The sequence below is a fragment of the Mastigoproctus giganteus genome, chromosome 1 (genome assembly GCF_048544385.1).
Source record: "Mastigoproctus giganteus isolate SK-2022 chromosome 1, ASM4854438v1, whole genome shotgun sequence".
In the NCBI taxonomy this organism is placed as follows: Eukaryota; Metazoa; Arthropoda; class Arachnida; order Uropygi; family Thelyphonidae; genus Mastigoproctus; species Mastigoproctus giganteus.
Window position 1 is genome coordinate 220,617,303 of NC_143575.1, and position 27,010 is coordinate 220,644,312.

General features: G+C 40.6%; 1 protein-coding gene across 1 annotated transcript in view; it reads left to right on the forward strand.

The window, feature by feature from the left end:
* Positions 1–27,010, forward strand: part of LOC150091538 (peritrophin-1-like) — a 103,461-nt gene that overhangs the window by 24,038 nt on the left and 52,413 nt on the right. The window lies entirely within an intron of this gene.

Here is a 27,010-nt window from a genome sequence, read left to right on the forward strand (position 1 = left end):
AATGGAAGACAAAACAATCCCCAGAGGGGAAAAAAACAAGAATGTCAAAATCAAAACATGCTTCTTGTGTCTTCTAATAAATTAATAATTAAAGCTGAATATATCCCACAAAATCAGATTGTCAAATATACATATTACTCTGAAGTTCGGACAATCCTGCTTGTAAAAATTTGAAGGAAGAAACATTAATTGTGGAAAGATGGTTGGATGCTCCATCAAGACAGTGCTCAAGCACACAGTGAATTCTCTGTGTGTGAATCCCACTTGTTTTACTGCCCACCCCAGAGGCTTTGTTACCTGCAGATTCTTAATGCATGAAGGATCACTGCCCATAATCAGATCGTGAATATTGCTTCATCTTGTTGCCTCTCTAACATGCTGCTGCTGTAGAAAACAGTCATCCAACAAATCCACAAAAGTCTTACTAGTATATGAATCATCAACCCTTGAATTCCAGTCAATATCTGGAAAGTTAATCCCCATTATAAGACATTCTGATTTCCTGGCCCGCTCTATTTCTCTCTATAGTTATTCATTATACTCATCATAGTCAATCAGCCTGTGACACACTCCTACTCTCATTTTTGTTTTCCCAGTGCTTATGTCACACCACTTTCCCTTCCTTTCTTAAACTGACCCAACACTGGCCACCCATGTCAACTAGATGCACTATCTTAGATTTTATGTGCTTCTTAATTAAGAGTGTAACTCCCCCATTCGTGTACTGTTTGTCCTTTCTGTACACATTGTACTCCCCATATTAAAATTCTGCATCCTTTGGGTCTGAATGACACCATTACTTCGATATCACCAAAATGTCTGCATTTGATGACTTAATCATCAAAGATATACTTCATGAATACTTCAAATTCATGAAATTTATTTACTATGCTCCTAGCATTAGAGTACATGTATTTGCTCTTACTCTTAGTTACTCTAACATAGGCCATGTAATTACTTGTTCCATTGTGACCCACAGCTGGCCGTGAAATCCCTGACACCTTGCTTACCAGGCTGCTGCATATTCCAGTAGAAGCAGTGCTAGAATTATTTCACCTCTGCCTTCAGCTCTAATTAATTAGTCTATATTTCCCTAAGCAATCAGTTTTCTGATCCACCTAAGACTGCCTCGATTGTATCAATGAATATCCCTGCACCACTTCTCTTTAAGTTTTTTTTTTTTTTTTTTATGTGAACCCCAAACACGAGAGGTATTAGAACCTATAGTACTTAGTACCGTGCTCTTGGGTGGGAGGTTGAGAGGACGAAAAAAGATATTTCTTGACATTGGACTTGAACTTCTGTAGATTGTAATTTTCAGGAAATACGTATGAAGGAAGGTTGTTCCAGAAAACGGCAGTTGAATGAATAAATGAGGAAGGTGAAAAGTTGGTTCTGTGGGTTTGAAGTTGGACAGTAAATGGATGTTGGCTGGTGGCGGCACGTGTTCGGACTGTTTTGAAAGAGAGAGAGCGGGAATTATAGAAGCCAATTCAGAAGAACAGTGCCCATGGAAGTATCTGTAGAAGCGGCATGCAGCAGAAACAGTACGTCTATGAGAAAGCGAGTGGAGAGACTCTGTCAGAGATGAATCATTAATTAACCTAACTGCCCTCTTCTGAATGGAATCAAGAAGCCTGAGAGAGGTTTTGGGGGCACCACCCCAGATGTGGGAACAATATTCCATGGCAGGGTGGATTTGGTTCACACCTGGGTGGTCAGGTCACCCACCATGTATTCGTGCATGGAGGTTATACCCAGGATTACTAACAGTCCCACCATCGTGAAGGTGCAAGCAGAGGATTTGGCTGTCACAGACCTTCCGGACTTCGCCGAAATTGGGTCCACTTTGACTTGAGTGTCACCCGAATATCAGTTCCATCAGCGTTTTAGACTCCCAGGTAGCAAGTACAGCTTGTCTGTGACAACCTCAAGGACCAAGGTGTACCCCATTCCTGTGAAATACATCCTGTAACAGGACCATGCTGAAGAAAATTCTACCCCATGAGAATATTAGGCAGATAAGTTAACTTGCACTGTGTCACAAAATACAGTCAAAAATAGCACACTGTTTTGGTTAGTCCTAGTAACTTTGAAAGAAGCTATTATTTCATAACTCCTTCAGGTTTTCAAGATGCTGTTACACAACTGTGGAAAGCTATTCTGGCTATTCATTTTTGCTGGTGGCAACCATCTGTGGTTTACCTCTTCATGGGACAATACCTTACCGTTGTTGCATTTCCAATGTATCATTTTGTGCTCCCACAGAAAATGGCAGAGCTTATGTAAACAATTTGAATAGCTGTTTTATTGTTTGTACAACAGCTCAGCCTTTACCTGTTGTTCTGGTAAGGAGTGTCAAATCAATTTTGTTGGAAAATAGAATGAGATCATGCAATAACTATTGCAGCTATAAAAAAAATTTATAATACAGTTGGGAAAGAACATTATGCACCACTTCTCTCTATATTTTTATCTATATGGTAAAATATATACTATATATATATATATATTAATATATAATAAAATAAAGCTTATACCATGTGAAAATTCTTAACAAATACTGTAGATTTTATAAAACTCATAATACAAACTCAATACTACCCTAATTTGTTAGCAGGTGATGTTTCAGGATTCTTGCTGAACTCCATCTTCACAACATGAAAATTACTATGAAATTAAGAAATTACAACTAACTATTGTATACAGTGCATTAATATAATGTTCAGAATACAAAAGATTTAGAACTAAAATTAAACTACATGTTAAATATTAAACAGAAACATGAAAATTATACCTATGTAATTGTCATGTCATTCCTTTCCTCCATTTTGGAGGAAAGGAAGTGGACTTCTTACTTCCTGAATTATAATTCAAACAATAAAAATTTGCCTCGTGCAGGATTATATAAAGAGAACCAGGTAAGATACAGTTCAAGGTTATCAAGGGTAGATGGAGGAATGTTGAATACAGCAAGCTGGTTCTAGGCTAAAGACGTGAGCCAGGGATTCTGTTGGAGTTCCAGATAAATGTGTTGTGGGGGGGACAGGTACGGTATGTAACCATTTCTTTGTTTCCTTTTCTATTTTTACAATATTGAAATACAGGCTGTCAAAATTTGATCCTTTATTTTGTTACTGAAGGTCACCAAAAAAGCTTTCATAAAGGAAGCCTTTTTAGTAAACTCTTGTTTTCTTCAACATTTAAGGAATTATTATTAAGCCCTTTGAGGCCGTCACAATGGACTTAATGAGGCCTTGAATGGGTTGAGCACGCTGAATTCTGATTCTTAGATTACGAACCTAAGGGGGCATAAATTCAAATTAATAAAAATCAGATGTAGAATAGATGTGCGGAAATTTGCCTTTAGCCAGCGGGTGGTTAATTGCTGGAACAAACTTCCATCTGTCGTTGTGGAAGTTGATAGGTTAAATAAATTTAAGGACAGGCATTTGGAGGGAATGGTGTGGTTTTTTTTTTTTTTTTTTTTCGGCTGATCCTGCATAAGCTCATACACTTGCTTTCTTGCATCACATGCCACTACTACTACTAAAATAGTTTGAGGTTAAACAAGATATTTCCTTCGCAAAACCATATTAAATGTGTGTTATGATGCGGAGAGGTATGGTATGTATCCATTTCTTTGTTTCCTTTTCTATTTTTAAAAGATTGAAATGCAGGCTGTCAAAATTTGATCCCTGTATTTTGTTACTGAAGGTCACTAAAGTGCTTAAAAAAAGCTTTCATAAGGAAGCCCTTTTAGTAAACTCTTCTTGTTTTCTTCAATATTAAAGGAATTATTAAGTCCTTTGAGGATGGCACAATAGTTTTTCAAGGTAAACGAGATATTTCCTTCACAAGACCATGTTATTTTTTCTCAAGAAAACCATTGCTATCTAGATGATCTTGCATTGCTTTCCTAATCATTACTTCCATGATTTCTCCTTCCACTGAAAACACTAACTAGTCTCTAATTACTTTTTTCTTGGAGCCACCTTTTTCAATTGTCAATACCTTAATAAATCAACCCCGAATTTAAAAGAATTCTTTTAAAAATACTTAGAACATAAATAAATGGAAAATTTAATGATATAGGTAGTGCTGATGAAAATAAATTTAAAAAAATATATCACTGAACAGCCTTTATTTGAAAACTATAAAAAGACAATACATTTATCAGGTGGTGCCACTGTGAACAGAATTTTTCATATTTCGATCCAGATTTAGACATCCGGATTAGCAAGGGTTTACTGTACTTGCATTCGGGCTCAAATGTAAAATCCTGCAGTATTAATATTACTGATTTTTACAGCTTTAAGGTTAAAAATGAAATCAAAATGAATTATTTAAAGACATAAGAACTTGTTGCTGGTATCTGTTTTGTCTTTAGAAAAGGGCCAATTTACATGTTATGTAATCTGAAACCCCTACTCCAAGCCTCATGGGTAGGATTGCTGTCCTACCCCATATCAGGTAAAAAGACCAGAGATTGAGTCTTGTCAGTGACGAAAGGAATTTTTATGGGCCTTCCTCACAATGTGGCTGAGTTAATCAGTCTCAGGCAAGGGTATCGTGGTTTTTCTCCTTGGTTTTTTGTCCAACAAACAGAAAACCGACGTCAAAACATAAGCAATTTAGAGACGATATACACAGAGAAATATGGCCTTAGTCACTGATGCTCCTAAAACTCCATTACAACAAAAACAACTCACTCTCCACCTACTACCTGCTAGCCTCGATTGAAGAGGACTTTTGCTGTTCATCGACATGAATTGGAATTGGACCTATCCATAATGAGTGGCTGATAGTGATGTATTGTTCCGACTAAGCTGCCATGGAGAAGTGCTCCATGGCATCTTATTCAGTAGTACAGTTTTCACCCATAAGATGAGACTCATCTGTAAAAATCGATGCTAAATACAAATTCTGTTGATCTGCTGGGTTGTCACTTTCCTATTACCCACATGTAGGGAGTCAATCTGATTTGCTCCTTTCTTCTTTGTATTTACATACTTGAAGACCTCTATCTCTTCTAGCTTTGCTCATTTTATCAGCGATTTTTTTATTTCTGTTGTATAATTACAGACCAACTTACACCGTCCGGTCAAAACATTACCACACCCACCTATAGTGGGTATGCCCTCTTTCTGGTACACTGCGAGGCATGGACTATAAGGCCTCTGAAATTTGCAGAAGTATGTTTACCATTTTGCCAGGATTGCATCCCTAGATTTGTGATTATAAGATCCAAATGCCAAATCTGTTGATCCATGTAATCCCAGGGATGTTCTGTGAGATTCATATCCGAAGAATTCAGAGGCCAAGGTAGAACCTGGAAGTCACCTTTGTGTTTGGCAGACCACTTTCAACCAATACTGGCAACATGGCAGGGTGCATTATTGTGCTGGAACTCTGCCATCCTGGAATACAGTCACCCTGAAGGGATGTACCTGATCAGCCACAATGGTAGGTAGTTTTTAGCATTCAGAGTGTAGTTTAGTGGAAATAGGGCTCCAAGAAATTCCCAGGAAAACATCCCCCATACCAAAAATCTGCTGCTGCCTGCCTGTTTTCATTTGAACCAGGACAGAGTGATTCTTCTCTGCAATTTGTTGTCATACTCTCCATTTACCATCCACTCAGCATAGCAAGAAATGAGATTCAATGGAAAAAGGAAGTTTTTTTTTCTTTGTCAATAGTCCAATGATGCCGTTCAAATACAAACTTTGGGCCTTAACGGGTGCCAGTAAGTATGGTATCCCAATCAAGTGGTTATTCCAGGGATTCATATGGAGAGGAGTTCCATTGGATCATGGCCTTGGAAACATCACTGGTCATCCCCTGCTTAAAGTTCATTTCAGCTACCACCATTTAGCGTCCATCAGCTTGAACAAGTCAGGACAGCCTACGTTCATGTTTGCCACCAGTGAGGAGGGATGGCTGATTTGTGAAACACAGTAATGCACCCTGCCATGTTGCCACAGGACCATTTCCTGAAATTCACAGAGTTCCTGTGATGCTATCAAGATCATGAGTGGTAGTCATCCATAATATTCTTGTTAGTATTTCACTGTTACACTCTGATATAGAGCAATTAACTACGCACACTGGCCAAAAAAATATGAACCTTTATTCGGTATCGAATCAGGCTGCCCTTGTTTCGAATAACAGCAAGTGTGCAGTGAAGCATGTATTCTATAAGGTATAATTATAGTCATTTGTCCAGCAAAACATCACATAGCTGCAACAAAATTAAAGGAAGAGGACAAATAGCTCTCTCTCAAGCATATCCCACACAATCTCAATAGGATTCAGATCAGATGGTGTGGACCAGGGAAGATGGAAATCATTGCCGAACCATTCCTTCACAATGCACTGTTGCATCTGTGTCATCCATAAAGTGGCCATCACCTTAAAAAGTGTAAAATGGGATAATAGTGTAACATTGCAGGGTACAATAGGTCTGGTACAAAATTCAGATACTCCCTGCATGACACAACTTTCCACTGATATCAGCAGACCCAGTCTGTGCCAACAAAACATTCCACATACCATAATACCACCAGATTTTTGGGTTGTCTTAACAAGGCAAGTAGGGTCCATCGCTTTGTGAGATTCTCACCACTGCTTACCATCAGTGCAAAACAAGTTTTTCATGATTTGTTTAACCACACAACTTTCTTCCATTGTTCCACTATTGAATGACAACTTTCTTAGGACCACTGCAAGTGAATTTTTCTGTTTTTTCTCTGAAACAAGTGGTTTCCGAATAGGCAGGTAGCTGCCAACACCCAAATTTTTCAATTCCCTGCAAATGGTAGTTGAAATAGGGCAGTTCTGGACTTGGTATTTAAAGTTGAATTCAGATGTTATTTGCTGCACACTGGATATTCTGTTTTCTGTTTTCCAGTACAGCCCTCTTTAGAGTATGGCGGCTCTTCAAGTATTGTTTTTCTGTTGCGTTTACATCTTTCAGATATGAAAAAACTTCTTGCTTTCCAGTCATTAAAAACCTTTGAAATGGATGCTTTTAAGAAACCATTTGTCTTTTGTTTCTTGAATTGTGGCTTCTGCTACATGTGCACTCACAATAAGACAACCTTTTCCAAAGTCTGATAGATCGTGCTTTTCCTCATTCTGGCTTCTGATTACTACAAAGTCTGTTGATACAAAGGGTCATATTTTTTTAGCTAATATTTGTCTGCTTTAAAAATTAATTCCTTGAACAGTTTTCCACCCAGCTGCTCTAATCAGTACGAGTGCAAGATGAAATCTCCCATAACAAGCCCTCCTTGTGGCTAGTTCACTTGGAATAATCACTGTTCTCACCACACTTGGTGCAAAAAGCCAGTGTAGTTAGCACACACTGGTCTTTTAATTGGTCTCGGGGTTTTTTCCTGGAAACTCAGATTTTTCCTCCATCAAATTGACCACAGAACAAGCAATTTACTAACATGTACTGTGCAATATTGCCCAAGTTGCTGATGTGCATAAAACCGTAGAACAGGAGTGGCCTACTTAATTTGTGATTTGATCTACTTTTTTTCCTTCAAAATGTGCCGCGATGTACCATCTCAAAAATTACATTGCACAAATTGAGGGATGACTATATTTAAAATTTGTCGTGATCGACCGAAATTAAATCTGCAATTGACTTGCTGGCCACCCCTGCCGTAGAACAACCTGCAAACCAACTTCCCATAATAAGGCATTCGAATCACTTGTCCATTCTGCCTGTATATAAAGGCATCATATTCTTCAGTCCTTTGGTCTGCAGCATACCTCACTCTTGCTTTTTCTTTGTTTCCTGTTACATAACATGACTGCTACCATACATTAGTTCTAATCTAGCAATGCTCTGTTGCACACAAGCTACTTTTGACAACATATGACCTAAATTTATTCCTCTTGTTTGTCCTTCCAAAATGTATTTTATCTACGATCTCCTATTTATCATGCCACTAATTTTGCCCTAATGAGAAGTTAAGATAGTTACTTTATTGAGAGTTCTGATTTTAGCATTAGCATTAGTTGAGGCATATGATTCAAGAAAGCAAGCTTACAGAGCATCAGCAAAAAAAAAACATTTTGCCCATCCAGTCACTCCAAATGTTTGTCTAGTTCACCCTTAAGTTTACACCGATGAGCCAAAACCATTACACCAGATTGTTATGCAAATCGAAGCAACTGCAGGTGAACTACAGCGCGAGTCGGCACACAGTATAAAAAACCTGATGCTGAGCTCTGTTGATCAGTGTTACTCATGTTCTTAAGAAGGGAAAGCAGCGGACTTAAGCGAGTTTGACAAAGGCCAAATTGTAATGGCCAGATGACTGGATCGGAGCATATAGAAACGGCACAGCTGATGGGATGCTCACAGTGAGCCGTGGTTAGTACCTACCACAAATCAGGGGAGGGGGAACCCATGAACCGCAAGCGAGGTATTGGACAACCACAGCTCGAGGTGAGTGAAGGCTCTCCCGGATGGTACGTTGCAACACAAGGGTGACTGTGGTGCATCTCGCTGGTAATTGGAATTCTAGTGACAGCAGTAATGTGACACAACACAGTACATCGAACACTGCTGAAAATGGGGCTGCATAGCCGTAGGCCGTTCTAAGTGCCATGCTAACGGTTCACCGACGACAGCACCTACAATGGTCACGCGAGCATCGAAACGGGATCTTACGTAATTGGAAGAAGGTAGTCTGGTCTGGTGAATCATGTTTCCTGTTGTACCGTGTGAACTGCCGGGTATGTGTACATCATTTACCTAGAGAACTTATGGCACCTGGATACATCACGGGACGAAAACAAGCTGGTGGCGACAGCGTCATGCTTTGGGCGATGTTCTGCTGGGATACCCTTGGTCCAGCCATCCATGTGCCAGGCACTCTAACGTCTACCACCTACCTTAACATCGTTGCTGACCAGGTACACCCTTTCATAGCAATGGTCTTTCCCTCTGGCGGTGCCATCTTTCAGCAGGATAATCACCATACCACACCCCCCAGATTGTTTGAGGCTGGTTCATGGAATGTGGAAGACGTCCAGGTATTTCCCTTGCCTACAAATTCCTCAGACATCAATCCCAATGAGCATCTGTGGTTTCTGTTGGAACACCAACTCCAATCTGCGGCATCTCAACCAGAGACCTTACAGGAGTTAAAGGTTCTGCTGGTTACATGTTGCTACCAGATACCACAAGACATTTAGAAATCTTGTAGCATCCATGCCTCGCTGGGTATGAGCTGTTTTGGCTGCCTATGGAGGACCAACATCATATTAGATGGTCATAATGTTTTGGCTCATCGATGTATTTAAGCTATAAACTTCCATTACAACAGATGGAAGTCTGTTCCAGCAATCAACTACTCGCTGGCTAAAGGCAAACTTCCGCACATCTGTTCCAAAACTGTCTTCCCTCAATATGAATGTATGCATCCTCAAGTTTTTAATTTCAGCAAGTTGAAGTATCCCATCAGCATCGAGCCTGCTCAAACTATTCAAAACCTTGTACACCACAATCAGATCACCTTACAGTTGACAAGTCTCGAGATGCTACATCTCTTACTAGATGCTTAAATTCTTCAGAATTTAGGCATCTAGTAAGAGAACCCCTTTGTTCCTCTCACCAACTCTGTATCCTTCCTAAAATGTCTCCAGACCTGTATGCAGTATTCAAGCTGTGGCCTGACCTTTGCCTAATACAAAGGTATAATCCCTTTGGCTCTGCTGGTAAAATGCCTATATATCATTGACAAAATTCTATAATCTGGACTGCTCAGGGAACTTCATATCTGACTGCACAATTACCTCCAGGTCTTTTTCATTCTCCACCTCCCTGAGTGTAATACGACAGTTGGGACATTTCTCTTGGGTTACTGCTGCCCATATCCAGTACTTCGCATTTGTCAATATTAAACTTCAGTTGCCCCTTCTCAGCCCATCTACCTAACTTTTCTAGATCCTGTTGCAGTAGCATACTGTTTTTATTTTCATTAACAACCCTGCCAACCTTTGTATCATCTACAAACTTGGACATTAAGCCTGATATACCTTCATCGATATGATTAATAAATACACAAAATAACAATGGGCCCAGCACCGAACCCTGGGGCAAGTCACTAATAACATTTGTCCATGAAGAACAGTGTCCATTGATTACCACTCTGTCCTCTTCCACTCAACCAATCCTTTATCCATTGTAACAACTTAGGCTTCTGCTAATTTATATGCATCACGCATTTTTCTTCTCTGCCACGAGCCTCATTAGTTCAACTGACATCAATTTATTCCTAAATCGTGAACAGTATTTGTTAGTTAGTACGAAAAGCCTAGTAGCTTCTAAGATTAAATCCGTGATGGCCTCCCATTTAGAATTCACTGTTTTTAACATCTGCCCCAGGTGCCTTTTTTATGCTTAACTTCAACACTTTCTCCTCCACTTTTGCTCTGTTATTACAAAATCACTTAGCTCCCTGTTAGAGTTTAGTAATACTTCTGTCCTTCCTTTTTCTTATAGAATTCCTCATGTGTGAATGAAGGTGCAAAATACTCATTCAGTTTGTCAGCTATCTGAGCAGGATCAACAGCAGTCGAACCACTAACATCAAGTGGACCAATCTGATTCATCCCCTTCTAGAGTTTACGAAGTAAAGAAGCCTTTGTTGAAATCACTGAAATCAAACTGCCTGAGACCTTTATGAAAACAAAAACCCTTCTCTTTACCCTTGACGTTAGTTACACCTTTACGTAAATCACTCATCAGTAGACTGATCACTGTCACCTATTAGTTCCTTTATCTGCAAATTCCTAATGCATGCGTCATCACTGCTGCTAATCAGATAAAGTGTATTACCCCCCTCTGGACCTCTGGATGTCCCTCGAACATATAGCTGTCGAAACTAATCCTCCAATAAATCCACAAAAGTAGCGTGCGAGTGACCAATCCACAAGTCCCAGTTAATATCTGGAAAGTTAAAATACCCCATTACAAGACATTCTGATTTACTGGTGCACTATTTCTCTGCACAATTGTTCATTGTACTCATCAGAATCATTAGGCTTATAAAACTCCTACTCTCATTTTCCCTTTCTCAGTGTTTATGTCACACCAAACTGACTCAAAATTGCACCGTCCACCCGTGGATGCTGGATGCACCTCTTTAGATTTTGTGTTTCTTAACTAGCAGCATAACTCCTCCTCCCTTTCTACCCTGTCTATCCTTTTTGAATTTGGGGAGTACACATTGTACTCCCCAAATTCAAAAGGGGTACACATTGTATCCCCCCCCCCAGAAACACGTTTTTTCATCTACCAAAACAGACAAATCGACCACAGAGTGCGCAGCTTACAGACAGTATATAAATGGGTGTATGTAAGAAATTACAGGGAGAACTAATATAATATATTTTTCGAAATATTGATATTCTTATAAAAACAGTTAAGACTAAGTGTTCTTGTACTGATTACTAACCTGACATCCCTTAAAGTTATTTTAATTTGTTGCTCTGTCATTAGTTCTGTTCATTTAAAGCATTGCGGTGTTCATCTTTTGTGACCTATTCATACAACAGTCCTCAATGTGTGTAGAATTGTTACCTTTAAATAATCACCACAAATCCGTATCTCTGTGTATTACCTTCTCCCTGGCCTGCTTGCAGTTTTCCTGAACCTTTAAGACCTGAGTCACATCAGCAATGAACCTTGCACCATGTTTCCACCTCATTTTCACGCCAGTAAGATGTTCCAAGTCAAAAGTGTAATGAGCACTAAAGAATGTTTCGCTATTATCCTACTAAAATTCCTACTGTGCAGAAATTGCTACTGGATTTATAAAAACGAAAGACATTCTCTACCATTTGCATTCATTGAGCAATGTGACAATAGATTCGACGTGTTTTTAATGGAGGAAACCCCATTTTTTTTGTTAAATGATCAGTAAGCGTCACAGTAGATACATATGTGCAACTCTCTTGCGTACTTAAAATTCTGCTGTGGAAGTACTAATGGTAAGAAAGCAGTGTAGTGTACAATGGTACACTGCGCTGCTTTCTTACCTCCCACAACCACAGGTCCAAAGGTTGTGGGAGGCCCAGACCAAACGTTAATCCAGAGTGCCAGACGACCTAGATATAAAAATATGTATGCTAATGCCCCCAGCAGACTGCCTAAGTCTAGCATTGATGGTATGGTTTACAACATCCTTCGTCATTGGGCTATTGTTCTTTGAGGAATATGCCACTAGTTTAAAGATGTACATAGTCAGGATGCCGATATGTTGACCTTTTACACCATGTCATTCTTAGCCTTCGGAAAGGAACAGTGCACCACATATGACATGTAGACTGGTTAATTGACAGGCATTGTCCACATGAATGGTCTAAATCTCCAGGCTTGATATCAGCCAAATATTGGTTATGGGTAGAGTTACCAAATTTTTAGGGATGAAAATCGCAACAAGACACTCTGAGTAAAGAAAATAGGGACATTTTCTCATCTCTGAACACCATTCATAGACTTGTCGCTTTGAAGCTTAATACACTTCACCACCTTTTGCGTTATTTGATCAAAGTTTACTACTGAATGCTAACCCTACCCCTTTTCCGCCATGCTAAGAAAATGGACGAGAACAACTCGCCTGCACTTTTAATTCTTAATTTGAACAGTCAGTAAAAATATTAATCCATTTGTTTTGAAGAATTTGTAAATCAGGGCAGTATAATCTTGGTCTATATTCCTATGGAAGATACTACATCCAAGCATAATCTCACAGGGTGAGAGAAATAACAGTTTTATTCTGCACCTTATGTAATGCGCGACGAAATTTTCTGTAAGTATCCAGGCGTTGTGAAGACAATACAGTCTTGCTTGGAGTAGTGAAACTATAATATCACTAGATGTGCTACCGAGAAGGCCCAAAATGCATTAAAAAATTTCAACCATACTGTTGGGGATGAATGAAAAACAATGCAGGAAGCAATGGACTTGGCAGTTATACACTGGTATGCAAAACTTAAGGACCAAAACTATTTCTAAAGGTTACAACCACAAAATCAAACGAAACAGCCTGTGGCGATTTGCATAACTGGCCGTTCAGTAGAAAGCTGGTGTACATGCAAAAATTTGAATCGTGATGACAGGGCTCACATAAACAGATAAAAGCAGCAGGCCAGCAGTTATGTGAAAATTACCGAATGGTGAGCATGATTGTTATAGACGTTGGATTGGTTTCATAGTGCTACAGACAAACGATATGGCCAAAAAAAAAAAAAAAAAACTGTTATATTTAGGCCACCCAAATAATTAAATTCATCTGCCGTGCTGTGTCTTATCTCTGTTAATTGTGTGTGTTCTATGGTCGATTTGTCTCTTTGCTGGACGAAAAACCGCAGTTTCTAGGGAAAAAACCTTGCTATCTATGACTAACTCAGCCACGGAGTGAAAAAAGCACATTAAAGTTCCTCGCGTCATCGACCGGATCAAACCCAGGCCTTTTTCACCTGGTGAGGGGAGGATGGTGACGATACCACTGTGCTACTCGCACAGGTGTGCGCAGTAGCACAGTGGTATGGCTAGTAGACAGCATCGGGATGACTACTCGGGGTCGAATAATTGGGAAGGTCGAAGTGCGAGGAGTGTGGCTCAAAAGTTCAGTATTGCCCATAGGATCGTCTCACGTGCGTGGTCCGCCTTCAGAACGACAGGTACAGCTGTTCGAAGGACCAGTGGTGGTCGTCCACGAAAAACAACGCCCAATGATGACCGCTATATTCTCCTACAGACTAAGAGGGAGCGACACCAGACAGCGGGATCCATTGCAAACCAGCTGCACAGGACTCAGGATATCGCGGTTTACTCTGGCCATGCGACTCTACAAAGGCGTACTGTTTGCCCGACGGCCAGTGCGCTGTGTCCCTTTAACACCTACCCATCGGAGACACCATTTACAGTTGTGCATCGAACACAAGGACTGGACAGCAGCGCAATGGGGTAAGGTACTCTTTATTGCTGAGAGTAGATTGTCTCAGCAGCGATTCTAGACGTCAGCTAATCTGGCAAGAGGTTGGCACGTGGTATCACCCCGCAAACATCACTGAAAGGGATCAATATGGCGGTCGAGGTGTTCTCCTCTGGGGAGTCGTTATCTTGGAACGGACGTACACAACTCCAGATACTGGAAGTGGGTACTGTAACCGGTGCACGCTACTGTACTGAGGTAATCCTTGCCCATGTGTGTCTGATCCGAGGTGCCATTGTCCCCTAGTTCATGTTTATTATTATTATTATTATTAACTATGTGGCAAGGAAGCCTGAAGCTTATGCTGCACCAGCCAAAAAAAAAAAATTACCGATTTACCCTAAGAGAGAGAGAGATTAAGAAGGGAATCACCAAGAAAGAGAAGAATGATGATATCCAGCTCAGGACCCTGGGTGTGCCAAGCCCCTGGGGTTGTTGTGGGTGGTAACGCCACACCCCATTGCACTGCAGCTGTTGATATGCTTTTGGAAATTGAGAACATTGTTCGCATGTATTGGCCTGACCGTTCTGCCGATCTAAATCTCATCGAACACATGGGACGCTCTGGGGAGAAGCCTAGTGGCATGTCCACACCCACCAGAAAATGTTCACCAGCTGAAGATGGCACTGACATAGGAATCGACGATGTTACCGCAACAACTTATCAACAACATTGTTCTAAGTATGGACAGGCGGTGCAAAGCCTGCATCGACATTAGGGGGTGGCCATATCTCCTACTGAGGACCACCTCTTCCCTTTGTTCCTTCTTTGGCAGTGATGCGTCTGTATCATGGCAGCCAGTGCTATGTCGCCATTTTTGAATAAAGTCCCTCTGTAGCGTTCTGTTTCCGGTGTTGTTTCCTTCATAATTTCTGTACCTCGCGAAGTTCCTTTAGTTTGCTTTTCCCATATCCAGGCCCCTCCTATGAGAAGTTACAGGTGAAAACCTGACTGGTGCTTAAGTTTTGCTCACCGGTGTAATACAGTAATAAATGAAATTCTCAGAGCAGAGTAGACAGGCGGAGAATTGAAGAATACTGAAATTTCTGACAACCCTTCTTCAAAGTTACTTTTAGATTCAATCTGGCTCTAAGACTAAGGTTACAAATTGAGTAATCGGATTTTATCTTGGAATAATGAGATGTGTTATGTAGAAAAGCAAAATATAATCTTAAATTACTCGTGTTACAGTATATACTTTCCACTTTAACGTTCAAAATTTAATGGTATGTCATATACATTCTCAACTGTTAATGGGCAATCAAATATGGAAAACTGAAGATTGGAGAGTTCTGACAGAAACTACTGAAAGCGATACAGAGCCATACAATACAGATTAAGTCTGAACATGGGGAGCTGATTCTGCATCTCGTTTTCGAAATTTAAATGGATTTTCATTTAAAACAATTAACTGGGATAAATTTAAGTAGGCATTGAGAACAGAATTTTGATGGTGAATCTGGCACCCAGTTAAATGTATTTAATGCAGTTGAATATTCGCTATTTGTTCAGAATGCATTATACTGAGCATCCTCTTATGCATGCAAACTGAAGGGGGAAAAGGCAGAAATATAGTTCCTTGGTGGTCTCAGGAGCTAGTCTCACTCAAAAAGGAGGTAAATCGTGCCAGAAGAGTGTACCAGAGTAGACGTTTTTGGCCTCCTTTGGATGTTGTATGGTTTAGGATTAATTACAAAAATATATAAAAAAAAAAAAAAAAAAACTATACATGTATTTCAAGACAATTATGAGACAAAAGATTGAGTCATGGAAAACTTGTCAGAGACACTGGCAATACAAATCCATGGGGAGTATTATATAAAATTTTTCCTGAAGAGACATTTTTTATAGTACAATAGATGGTAATAATGCATCGACTTGTTGGTATTCTACACTGGCTGCTATTATTAACAATATATATAAACCAGACAATATTAGTGAGGATTCCGAAGAGCAAAGTAGTTAAGATTGGTAATTAGTGAGTATGATACACTAACGGAAACTAATTGTTGAATTGCAACCAGTGATGAAACATATTAACGTAAATAAATGTCCAAGGTGGCATCTGATAGAGATTACTGTAATGAAGAAGTTGTTCGAAATTTGTCCAGATATTTTATTAAACATCTACAATAAATGTTCGCTAGTTTTGATCTTCCCCGATTTTTGAAAATTTGCTGTTTTAAAACTGATATGAAAACCAGGTAAAAATTTGGCTAATTTAGGCAAAATTTATGAACGGCTGTTAGCGATTAGAATTAAGGCAACAGAATAACTTAATTCTAACCAATTAGTATGGTTTCAAATAAGCTACCTAGGGGTGAGGTCATTCCCTCAACCCAAAACACCACAAGGACACGTGACCAAGTCCAGGTAGGAATCCATCCATAACATATTTCAAGCAACTGGGCACAATGTGCTCACCCGAGCAACAACGGCTGGAAAGTGACAGCATACAATATGACTCCACAGACGTTGAAGAGCCCTTTACTGAGCAGAAACTATCATCCGCAGTTTATAGAATCTAAATAAAAAAATCACCCGGCTACAATCTACTTGAGCCGGAAATAGTAAAAAAGAGAAAATCTTTATTGTACACTAAAGATACAATAATGTGCCCGCCACAGCCAGGAGGCCAGGGGCTTTTGAAAGCTCCTGGAAACTGCTTTTGAAAGCAATTGAATATGCACCACAGCTAATTCTAAATCTCTTCAACCACTGCCTGAGTTCAGGCAGGTTCCCCTTGTCAGGCTCATTCTCAAGAATTCCACTAAGCAGCAAGAACCTGATTCTTACACGCCCATTGCCCTGCTGTCCTTCCAGGTGCTGGAGTATCATTCGCCAAAAAACTGAAAACAACTACAAATGTAGAACTAGCCGCTCCCAACAAGTTTAGTTTTAAACAAGACAGTTCCATCTTAGGTGCAAATGAAAATAATATGAATCAAGCAAATAACTACAACTATAAGTACTTCCTAGTAATATCCATTGACTTCACCGAAGCATTTGATGTCTTGTGGTGGCCGAGTGTCCTTGGCCGACTCCAGCGAGCCAAACTACTGGGCAATCTACAGATGCATTAACAGCTACCTTGCTAACCTGAAGATCATTATAAAAGCCTCTTACTGCCGAGTATCGAGGCAAGTTCACTGATGCAGTCCGCAGAGGTCTGTCTTAGGGCTCCTGCTCCGGAATTAGGTGCTTGACGAAAATCTGAATTGGGAGAGATTCGCGTGTAGGCCTATGTGGACGACTTCATCCTGATGCTCGGGGCAGACTCCAGGGTGCTCCTGGAAACCCATGCCGGTCAAGCCGTAACAACCCTACAAACCTGTGAAACCACAATCAACTGTCCACATCACCGGCAATAACCTGCTTCATTCTGCTGAAGAGATCGCTTGCTCCAACAAGACCCCTGTAAATCAGAATCCATGGCACAACTATAAAACTACTAAGCCAAATCAAATATCTTGAAGTCATAATAGACAAACCGATCCTTCCTTCCCCATCTAATTCATGCTATAAAAAAAAAACTATACAGCTCTGGTGGCAAGGGTGACTTGGCTCGGACTTGAAGAACCAAATCCAAATTATTAGGGTCCCTTGTCAATGATTACATCTACCCATATATTTATTTTGTCTGTAAATTCTGTGTTCTCTGATCGATTTGCCTGTTTTCTGGACGAAAAAACTCCAGTTTCTGGGAAGAAAAACCTTGCTATATATGCCAGAGAGTGACTAACTCAGCCACGGAGCGAAAAAAAGCCCACTAAAGTTCCTCACGTCGTCGAACAGGGGCCATTTCCACCCAGTGTGGGGAGGACGGTGATGGTACCACTGTGCTACCCGTGCAAACCAGGCTTGAAGAAGCGGTGGTTGAGGGGTTCTGTTACTATTTTATAAATTCCTGCCATTTTTTTTCTGTTAGTTGTTGGCACATTGGCTTCTGTGGCCATAATGCACTTTCCAAAGTTTTTGCATTTTACTCTGATCCAAGCCCGAGGCGGAATCGAACCTGCGACCTGCGGGTTGCCAGGCAGGCACTTTAACTTAGCTGACTGGATTTAGCTGACTGGCCTGGCTAGCCCAGTCAGCTAAATTCCTGCCATAACATATGTCTCAGGAGTCTGATTCCCCAAGGCACTGACTGCTGTAAACCACCGTAAACTTGAAAGATCTATCCTATGTACTGGATAGTTCCACCCTGTGGACAATAGCTTGTTGATCTACGTATGCCCTGCAGGTCCAGGTGGATGTATTTCCACTGGACCTGGCAGTCATCTGCACCAGTGTTCTGTATCAACTCTCCAAGGGTAAACCACAAACTATGCTGGACTTTACATCTGATCCACAAAACAACCATAAGGCAGAGAAAAAACAACTTGCCGTCCAGCTGCTTCAAGCCTGGCAGACACGATGGCCGGAATCCACAAAAGGAGCCATTACCCACAAATTTATACCTCAAGCGTCAAGCAGTCTATCTCGTGTGTCCTCTCTGGTTCTCCCCAGGCCTATACACTACCTATTTATTGACAAGCCATGGCTCCATCCGAGTGAAACTAACCACCTTCAACATTACTGATAATCCGCTTTGTCACCGTGGGTTCCAGGAATCCTGGGACCATCTAATGTATTATAGCCCACTTTATGAAGACCTTTGCCGGATTCGCATAACGAAAATTCTCCACCTTCCCAAGGATCTGGAATTCCACATCCTGGAAAATGAACATCATTACAATGCCTTATCGAAAAATGCATGAGAACTCTACACCAGACAAAGAACTCTTCCTCAACTGTCGGCACTACCCCAAGTCGGCACTAAGAGGGACATAACACCCTCTAGGATAGTGCCGACGTTAATGGAAGGGGACGTGTCATAGAGTATATACTCGCTGACAATGTACTGGATAGTTCCACCCTATGGACTCTCAGTGACCCTCCTCCGGATGGTTGAACTCTACTTCCCTCAAAGCAGGGATCTCAGCTGTGGGGCAGTCACCGTCCGCCTATTGAGGCCGGAATTTGACATCTTCTACAAATATCCCACAGTTAAATATCATCAAAAGTTGTGTGTGACAAATCATAGTTGGGATCCTCTCACAGGAATTACAAAACTGCACATGACTTAGCAAACTAGACTACTCAACATGGGCGGGACCATATCCCATGAATGAATACCCTGCCCAGACTTGATTATCTGCTCACATCAAGGTTCTACCATTCTCTTGTGATTCGAACTGGGCCCTCCCACCCAGTTCACTTTACACCTTAGGAGATGGTCTTCTGTCTCAAAAACTTCATGAATGCTGATAAACTTACTTATTCAGGGGCTCCAATGCGGTCCCTATCTGCAAATAGAGATGACTACACAGATAGCACTATTGCTACAAAGAGACAGCGAACTGAAATATCATCAGGGCCTGTCCCAAGATTTTTAATTATACATTCATTCTACCAGCGAAAATCCGATTGGAAAAATGTCACCCTTCTTTATACAGAAAGGGTTAGATGGGTTAGCAGGTTCATCCAAATCAGTTAAGAGGCTCCGTTCTGGTGACCTTTTAATCGAAATAAAAACTGACAGACAGTCTGAGCAGCTACTCCGAGCAACCTATAATGGAGGAATACCCATAACAGTGACACCACATAGCACACTCAATTCATCGAGACGTGTAATTTCAGAGTGGGACCTTCTCGACGCTACCGAGGAGGAAATCTGCTCAGAACTGAAACCACAAGGGGTTATTGCCCTTAAGAGAATTAATGCATGTAGGGATGGGAAAGCTGTTAAAACTCTACGCTACCGAGGAGGAAATCTGCTCAGAACTGAAACCACAAGGGGTTATTGCCGTTAAGAGAATTAATGCATGTAGGGATGGGAAAACTGTTAAAACTAATCCTGACCTTTATCTCACCGAAGTCTCCTGATGAGACTAAAACTGATTACATCAACTGTCCAGTGCGTCCATATGTTCCAAACCATTTACGGTAATTTAGATGCCAGAAATATGGACATTCTCAAATGGCCTGCCATGGAGTCCTTGCATGCACTCATTGTAGTGCAAAGGACCACGAAACAACAGCCATGAAACCCACCTACATTAACTGTGAGGGGAGATCATCCAGCCTACTCATGAGCACGCCAGAGGTGGAAAGAAGAAAAAGAAATCCAACGGCTGAAGGCAGGGCTGAATATATACCAGGAGGCAAGGAAACCGGTGAAACCTCTAAATATCAATAAACCGACCTATGCCCAGAAGGTAGCAGGGAGATGTTCCATCGGAACTCAGATGGACATGACCATTCCTCCAAAAGAGTCATTCACTCCCATCGCACTTTACCTCTTAAGCCCACAAAAACCTGCACAGAAAGGCCAATCAGCTGCCACTCCTATATCGGTACCTTCTAATGTTCCACAAGTAACAAAAGCAATTGCCGAAGAAAAGACTAAGAAAGTTGAAGTATCCCCTAGTACCCAAGAAAATATGGATGTCGAGGAGAAGGAGGTACAAGAAGATTCAGTTTTGGAACTCTTTGCTGGGGAGGAAATGGACACTGTACAGCATCCGTAATTCCCCTGGAAAGTTAAAGCCAAGACTGACAAAAGTAAGCACTCAGCACATAGGAAGGCACCTGATGGACCCACCAAGCCAAAATAATGTTTAAATTCTGACAATGGAACTGTTGTGGATTCTGGCAAAACAAACAATGATGACTTTTCAAGGCCCTGTTGCAAAAGCATGAGCCAGTTTGCTTTTGCTCACAAGAGACATACCTTCCCTTCGTAACACTACTATCATCCGAAAGGACAGAACCGGGGATGGACCTGCTCATGGGGGTGTTGCTATACTTCTAGGCAACCATACGCCATTTCAAGCTATTCTGATCTCCACCAACGTAGAAGCAGTAGCGGTTCACTTTACGGTAGGGTTCTTATTCACAGACTGTTCGGTTTATTTGCCACCTGGGGCTGATATCTCCCAGAAAGGCCTTGATGATCTCATTGTGCAGCTGCCTAATCTTGTTTTACTGCTGGGCGATTTCAATGGACATAACACCCTCTGGGGTAGTGCCAACGTTAATGGAAGGGGACGTGTCATAGAGCATATACTCACTGACAATGATCTTTCTGTTCTAAATGTGGAAACACATCTTTTCCGCATGCCTCCCCATACGTTCTCTGCTGTTGACCTCTCTCTCTATATGTTTCCCCTCTTTATGGAAGCGATCACTTCCTTGTGATAACTAACTTATCTAAAGGGAGGCGTGCCCACCTTTTAGGTTACCGCGATGGAACATTGATCAGGCTGACTGGAATACCTTTCAATACCTGGTAGACTTTAACACAGTGCAGTCAGTCAGGAGCCTATCAATGATGCAGTGGCATACATCACAGAAAGCATTGTCCATGCAGCTGCAACTACAATTCCGAAAACATTTACCCGGTTTCCGCCATTTCCAAAACCTTGGTGGAATGCTGAATGCACAGCAGCAAAAAAGACAAAAAATAAAGCTTACGGGATATTCTGACGATATCCTACCACAGCCAATCTTTTAGCCTTCAAACGTGCACGCGGAAAGCACGATATGTTCGTCGTCAGAGCCAAAAGGAATAATGGATCCGCTTTACATCCCCTATTACCCAGTCAACCAGCACTAAAGCTATCTGGAATAAAATCCGGTGAATGAAGAGGAAATATACATCGCACCCTTCATCGGTCCTGGAATGTAATGGATGCGTTATTGCAGACCCAACTGCAATAGCCAATGCACTTGGGGAGACTTTTCTGCCATCTTGTCAACATTTTCTTATACCCCAGAATTTCTGGTCTGGAAAGGCAAACTCGAAAAGCAGCCAATTAACTTTAAATCTAAAAGGTCTCATCCCTGTAATGGGCCCTTCACCATGGAAGAGTTAGAAACAGCTCTAACTCTTACCAAGGCAAGTGCTGCTGGATCAGATCTTATCTATTATGATATGATGAAACATCTGTCTGCAAAATCCATGGAACAACTTCTCTTTCTTTATATCAGAATATTTCAAGAAGAGCAGTTTCTCGATTCCTGGCATTAGGCAATTGTGCTTGCCTTTCCTAAGCTAGGAAAGGATCCTAAAATCCCAATGAACTACCGTCCTATTGCTCCGACTGGCTGTCTGTGCAAAACTCTGGAGAGAATAGTCAATGGCCACCTTATATATCGTATTTGGAGCCAAATGGGCTCTTCTCCAGGTTGCAGTGCGGCGTCTGTAGGAATAGGCCAACTTTGGGCCATTTAATCAGGTTCTAAACTTCCATTCGAGATGCCTTTTTAAAACGAGAACACCTGGTGCCCGTGTTCTTCGATATGGAAAAAGCGTATGACACAACTTGGAGATTTGGAATTTTAAAAGATTTCTATAGCATCTGCCTTAGAGGTCTTCTTCCAAATTTTATAAAAAACTTTTTCTCTCATCGTTCTTTCTAAATTCGTGTAGGATCTACTCTCTCTCGTTCTTTTAGCCAAGAGAAGGGAGTACTTGAAGGATCCATTTTAAGTGTTACGCTTTTTGCCATCCAAGTGAATACCATCACAGAACAACTTCCTCCAACTGTAAACTGTGCCCTCTGTGTTGACGATTTAAGCATATTCTGTCATTCCTGCAACATGAGAGTAATTGAGAGGCAACTGCAACATGCTGTTGGCCATCTGAACCCATGGGCAATGAATAATGGATTCAGGTTTTCTCCACAGAAGACTGTTTGCATACATTTTTACAGAAACCGCAATCTTCACCCCGAATCTGAATTGAAGCTTGGACAAAATGGACTAGATTTTTGGGACTCGTGTTTGATAGAAAGTTCACCTTTCTACAACACATTCATCAACTACGTGTGAAGTGCACTAGAGGCTTGAATATCCTACGTGAATCTCTTCACATTCTTGGGGCGCTGACCGAGGCACTCTTTTGCACCTCTATGGGGCACTCGTGTGATCTAAGTTAGATTACGGGTGCCAGGTGCATGCATCTGCTAGACTCAGCGTACTCCGATGGCTGGATTCTATCCACCATCAGGCGAACTGTATTGCTACTGGAGCATTTCGAACATCTCCTGTCCAGAGCCTATATGTCGACTGGTTTTGCACTGCCTCCAGTGGGTGCGGGATTTGTCCAATCTTAGACAATTCACTTTTATTATTTTTTATCCATTTTTTTCTTTTTTCTTTTAAATTTATTTTTATATATTTTTTTTCTCTTCTTTTTTTTATTTTATTTATTTTTTAATATATTTTATTTTTACTTTTGTGCAATTTTTTTCTTCTATTTTCTTTAGCTGTACCGGTTAGAGAAAATAGAAGTCTGGGCAACTGTTTTTTTTTTTATATATCTTATTTTATTTTATATAATTTTACTTTTACATCATTTTATTTATTTATTTTATTAGCAATTTCCTTTTTTTACTTTACTTTTTTTAATACTGTTTTATTTTATTTTAATTTTTTTAAATTAATTAATTTATTTATTTATTTATTATTATTTTTTTTTTCCTACTCTTCTCTATAAATTTTTATCATAAGTTTATTTTATTTTACTTTTCTTTTTCTTTTTTTTTAATTATGATTTTATTTATTATTTTTTTCCTCTATGCTTGTACCCTAAGTTTGGGTAGCTGTCGGTACGGATTTGTTGGCACCCACTGGAATAGAACTATCTCCAGTGGGTGCTGGATTTCGGTCTCTTCAGGGCAGACAAAGATTGTAATGGTCTATCTCCACTTGCCTAAGGACATATCTAGTTGTGGCCCACCTCCTCGTGGTGTATACGCGCACTGGGCACGCTTTCCAGGAGATTGCCTGCCCGGTAGCAAAGAGGCCAGAAACAACTAAACAACAACACATAATATATACAAACATAACACTAACTACACGTTTCTGGCCGCTCTACAGAGTTTTGTATCATCACAGAGTAACAGGGCGGAGATGAGCCTAAAGTTCCTGGAACCGCTATATAGAAGATATTATAAAAATAAAATGTCAAAGCGAATGTCTGCATGTGTAGCACAGTGGTATCGTCACCGTCCTCAACACACCCGGTGGAAAAGGCTCGGATTCGAAACCCGTGGATGACGCGAGGAATTTTAGTGGGCTTTTTTCACTCCGTGGCTGAGTTAGTCGGTCTTAGGCGTAGATAGCAAGGTTTTCCCCCCAGAAACTGGGTTTTTTTCGACCAGCAAAACATGCAAATCGACAAGAGAACACGCAATTTACAGACACGAATACAGGTTAATGTAATCATTTACGGGTAATCCTAATATAATATTAAAAATAAAATGTCGAAGCGAAAGAATTCTTGTTATCGCTTTGCAGGAAACAGTTGTCTATACAAAAAAAAAAAAAAAAAAAAAACCAAACTATTATATTTAATAGTTTGAATAATTAAATGCCACCTGAATAATTAAATTCATCTGCCGTGCTGTGTCTTATGTCTGTTAATTGCGTGTGTTCTATGGTCGATTTATCTGTTTGCTGGACGAAAAACCCCAGTTTCTGGGGGGAAAACCTTGCTATCTACGCCTGAAACCGACTAACTCAGCCATGGAGTGAAAAAAAAAGAAGCCAATTAAGGTTCCTCGCGTCATCGATGGGATTCGAACCCGGACCTTTTCCAGCCGGTGTGGGGAGGACGGTGACGATACCACTGTGCTTCCCGCGCAGACCTACTCTGCATACTGATCGCAAGCATCAATTTCAACCCGAAGGACCAGGAGCACTATCTTCTGGAATAAAAAGAAACATACGCCTTCACAAAATTCGCCCATGGCTTGTTCAGAGATGAAGAACAAGCCTACCACTATAACATGACTCTCCCAAAGGAAAAACTGCCACTCATATGCCAAAGGAACTAACCATACCAAACTAACCAGTAGAAATCAACAACGCTTTATGTTCCTAGGACGACGGGCTTTAAGTCCATTTTTGAAGAGGCGTCTTCTGACTGTTACTGCACTTGCTACCACCCCTGTATGTTCTTCCCATTTTCTTTTCAGCTCAGACGAAGAAGCTTTACGGTTTTTAAGGCATAAGCGCTTCAAAATGCAGTGTTGTTTTGGCGTAGAGACTCCTTTGCGTCCGGTTCCTTTTTTCCTATCAGCAGAACTAGTATTATTGAGTTTGGAAATAAATCTACTCACTCTCGGCTGCTTACAAGACACTCTATAAGATGTTCCTCATGTAAAGAACAATATCACTCTTTCTTCGTGGCGGCAACTGCACGTAACTCGCCATCCTGACACAAGCAAGGAATGACTGCAACTCTTGCAGAGCGTGCTTATATAGCTGAAGATAACAGCTGATGCAATATTACGTCATCACCTACGTATGCCAACTTATCTGATGCAATCTGTAAGAAATATTGCCATATTCTTTAAGGGGTGGTGCACTTTTTTTTGAAGGGGTGGTGCACTTTCTTTGAAGACCAGTGTATATGTATATATATATATATATATATATATTCCGAGGATTTCAGTGGCCTTGCCACTGAAATCCTCGGAAATTAGGTGGCGGAGTCTGCCAGAGTACTTAAATAATCTACTGGGTGCCTGACCTGTCTCCTCGTGGCAAAGTGTGAGTAACGGTGGGTCCCAATAGAGGCCCAACGGCTAAATGATAAGAGAAACAAAAGAACATAACACTACTCAAAAAACCACCCCCACACACACTTTTTAAATCTGACCTCCGCAGAGTTCTGTGTCACACGTACAAAGAATATAACGCTGAGATGGGAAAATCCCGTGGTGCCGCCAGACAACTAACACACTTCAGTTTACCGTCCTTTGATGAGGTTAAGGCAGATTTGGATTCCGCATATATGGTGACGGGTTTAAACCATCTCGTTAGTATGTCTGGAGCAGTTCTGATTCCATGATAAATTATAACTCGTGGAATATTACTGTAAAAACTGCCTTCCTCTTGCTCCTTAATCGACTTTTAATCTTTTACAAGTCTTTTAGAGCATTTTGTCTGAGGCAAAAACGTAAATTAGTTGCCTTATCGCAAAAATTCTAAATAATATGATCCAGATAAAAATTATCGTATTAATGCTTAAGTAACAAGCAATAAATAAAAATAACATTAAAGATAACTGAGCAAGAAATTTAGATATGAATTCAGAAGTTTATTTGCATTTAGTTCAATAAATTCGGTTGCGGAAGAAATTATCTCTATAAATCTTAATCTCTATAAATTATCTCCATAAATCTTAAAGCGTGTTATACTAATTTTCACACTGAAAAATCGTTAAAACAACATCCAGGGATATTTTAATATCCGCATTCCGCTTATTGATAATTTAAGCCGAGTGGTCAGGAGCGGGAGTGCAGTAGCACACGCTCTTTGAGTAGACCGGGGTTCAAGCCCCTGACTGCTGAATACGGTCGATCTGCCAACCCGCACTGGACCAGCGTGGCAGATTATGGTCCATTTCCCTCAGCATGAATTGTTGAGGAGGCTTCCATCCTGCAGTGGGTTGATAATGGCTGCACTTTATCTTTTTACACTTATCATCTTTGGTTATCTTATTATAAGGTTCGCTGCTGAAATCGAAGAACCATGTGCTGTTGTTCCTAAAATTACGTAATCATTTATCAGAAATATGGCAAAACGATAATAAGACGTAGTATTACAGTTATTACGTATTGAAATATTGTTAAGCAAACTGATTTTTCTGAGGGCGGCAGACATATTCTCATTATCAAATTTTGTCTTTTCCAATGCAATTAATAACTAATGTGCAGCAATTAATAAACCCCTATTAAAAAGTTAAAAAAAAGTTAGTTTTCTGTCATCTGAGCCAGTCTTGTTCCCATTCACCTTGGATAATAGAGTTCCCACTGTTATCAGATAATAGAGGTCCCACTTTGAATAACAAGGATCCCACAAGATAACTATAATCTTGTAGCGTGGTATTTCCAGTTATATATACTGATAAAAGCATTGGAAACGCAGT